The 2,842-nt window shown below is 36.6% G+C and overlaps 1 pseudogene; it reads right to left on the minus strand.

The window, feature by feature from the left end:
• Positions 1 to 250: 250 nt before the first annotated feature.
• On the minus strand, positions 251 to 2,074 carry LOC141492035 (cyclin-G1 pseudogene; annotated as a pseudogene).
• Between the last annotated feature and the right edge of the window lie 768 nt (positions 2,075 to 2,842).

A 2,842-nucleotide genomic window follows, 5' to 3' on the forward strand; every position in this document is an offset into this window, starting at 1 on the left:
CCTTTTTATTTTGTTTGATGGAATCCTGTCTTGTAGATTCATTGATTTCTATTTGTTCAATTCTAATTTTTATGTCTTACTTTCTTCAATTAGTTTTTGTGTTTCCTTTTCCAGGTGGTTATTTTTACTTTTTTTTTGCATTTCAATAGTTTTATTGAAAGGTCACTTTCTTATATGCCTTCCAAATCCTATGTCAATTTAGATTCATTTACCTATAACAGGCCTTAAGTGTTCCAACTACCATATTAAATTAAATTGCTGCTTACTTGAATCTGGACAGAAAACTCACTTTAGTCTCTCAAATCTAATTGTTACAGGAGCATTATGACAATAGCATACTCCCTATGTATTGCTATTAAATACAAAGTTCTATACCAATGGTCCAGTTTCATACCAAGAGTACTCTTTAAAGTTCTAGTGTTAGCATTAGAATATATTGTTTTAGAAGGACAAAGCTGAGGTTTCAGGGTGGCAGACTATACAACAAATTAATTTTTTTCCCTAAGGGGTTAGATATTGAGAGAAAATTCATTCTGTATAAAACTTTGTATACCATATCACTTGTTCTAGGATAACGTTGAAGATCACCTAAATATAATTTGTCTGTCTACAAATTTAATATTATTTTTAAATCAAATTTAAATGAAAAATATGGCCAAAAATAAATCTTTAGAATTATTGGATTATCTAGTTGTATAAGGCTTTATCAAGACTATTTATACTGCCTCAAAGACTAGTAACTTGACTACACTAAGTGCATCAAACCATTTTTCTGAAGTTGATCTGTTTTTGATGTGAACTTTCATCACAATTCAAATAACATTAAAAGTCAATCACACCTTGTCATCAATACTATCTATAATTGGTATACCAATCCAGATACTACTAAATTGGATCAATATTAACTACCAATTCACAGTATAGTCTCCCATTCTTAAATCTACTTTGGGGTTTCACATTTGAGTTTTTACAAACATGCTTCAAAAGAGGATCATAATTTAGTCCTGAACACATCTGCAACCACAGCACACAACTGATTTCCAGCTATAACCTCTTTTCCCCTCATCGAAAACATCAGTGCTAACCTAGTTGCTGTGTTTCAGGCTTCACAGCTTAAATCCATTCTAATATTGAAGTCTACAGTTCTTATGTGAAATACGCCTTCAAAATCATTGAATTTCTTCACCCTAAGAATCCTTTTAAGACCCAGTTTCATGGATTGTTGGAAGATGAGCAATTCTGTAATAACTATGCTTCAACTGGCGTGCAGTACGTCCAGACACAATGCATTTCAACTTCTGAACATTTGGTTTAGAACACTTATTTGATGAGTATTCAGTTAGGCACTTCGCTACAAGTTCCTGCCAGAAGGTCAGATCTCTGCAATGTATCTTAGAATGTTTCTGTAGACATTCTACTCCTTCTGTCAATTCCATAAATTTCTGTGCTTGAATCCCCAGTGCTATTATAGACAATGCTAATACAGAAGGCTTTGCTTTAGAAAACATAATCCTACAGTGGCATGCCTTAAGCTGAGCTTCCAGTCTTTCAAAACTCAGATTCTTTCTCCTTTCAAATGATAAATTCTCATGAATGAGTGAATAATAGAGCTTTAGAAACTGAAAAGCAGTAGTAGCTTTGACTTTCCAACACACTTTCTCTAATACAATCTTTTCCATTCTCATCAGGTCAGAAACTGAATTTGTATTGAATTATTTGAATCAAATCAGTGGCTAATGGGACATTTCTCTCTTCCTCTGTTGATTTCACAGCAACTTAATCCCACATATCCAAGATGTTTGGGCTTTACCTTCATTTTAGATAGAAATCTGTCCAGTAAATTCACAGCTAGAGAAAAAGTATCTGAATCAAAACCGAAGAACTGAGTGAGGCTAAGAAGGTCTTTCACTTCGAAGTCTGTCAGTCTTGCAGTCATCCGAAGGCCATTATCATGAGCAGATTCAATTAGTCTCAAGCCACAGACCTTTGGCTGACATCTGGACTCCTGTTCCAACAGAACATTCAACTGGTGCAGCAGTTTCTGAGCTTCAGTTGTTACCAGGGCCTCTATCATCTTGAGCTCCTCCAGGCGGCGACCACGCCTCTCCTCAACCTGAAAAATTAGTTCAAACGTCCCGGACGACGTGGGAACTATCTAGGTGAGAGGAGAGGGGCCCGGGGGGGAGGGGATAGAGTGGGGCTCGCGGGGCAGCAGCTGCAGCCAGCGAGGAGGACGCTGGTCCCAGGCCGCAGAGCGCTCAGGCCTATTTTTACTGTTATTGGAGTTGATTTCTTGGGTCAATTTTTCATAATTTTCCTGCATGAGTCTCATTTCTTTTTTCCATTTCTCTTCTTCCTCTCTTCTTTGGTTTTTAAATTTTTTAAAGCTCTCCTATTAACTTTTTAGATATGAGTTCAAATCAGACTCTTTTTTAAAACATTTTTTTTAATTTAATGCAATGGGGTTTAAGTGATTTACCAAATGTCACACAGCTAGGCAATTATTTAGTATCTGAGGTCGAATTTGAACTCAAGTCTTCCTGACTCCAGGGTTGAGGCTCTATCCACTGGACCACCTAGCTATCCCGCAATTCCTATGGGGGGGAGCTCTTGAGACTTCCCCCGTAAGTAATTTTATCATTTTTATTATCTTTATCTTCCAAGTAATTTTCTATAGTAGCACTCATCTTTTTTCCTCATCTTTACTGTTTTAGCTCAGCTTCTATGGGATGGGGAGTATAGATCCAAGCTTTTTATGTTGGAACTGGGGTCTTATCCCTGGCTTGTTTTTGGCCAAGATGTTGCCTATGTAATCTAGGTCTTTTCTTTGAAGAGATTTATT

The sequence above is a fragment of the Macrotis lagotis genome, chromosome 6 (genome assembly GCF_037893015.1).
Source record: "Macrotis lagotis isolate mMagLag1 chromosome 6, bilby.v1.9.chrom.fasta, whole genome shotgun sequence".
NCBI classification, from domain to species: Eukaryota; Metazoa; Chordata; class Mammalia; order Peramelemorphia; family Peramelidae; genus Macrotis; species Macrotis lagotis.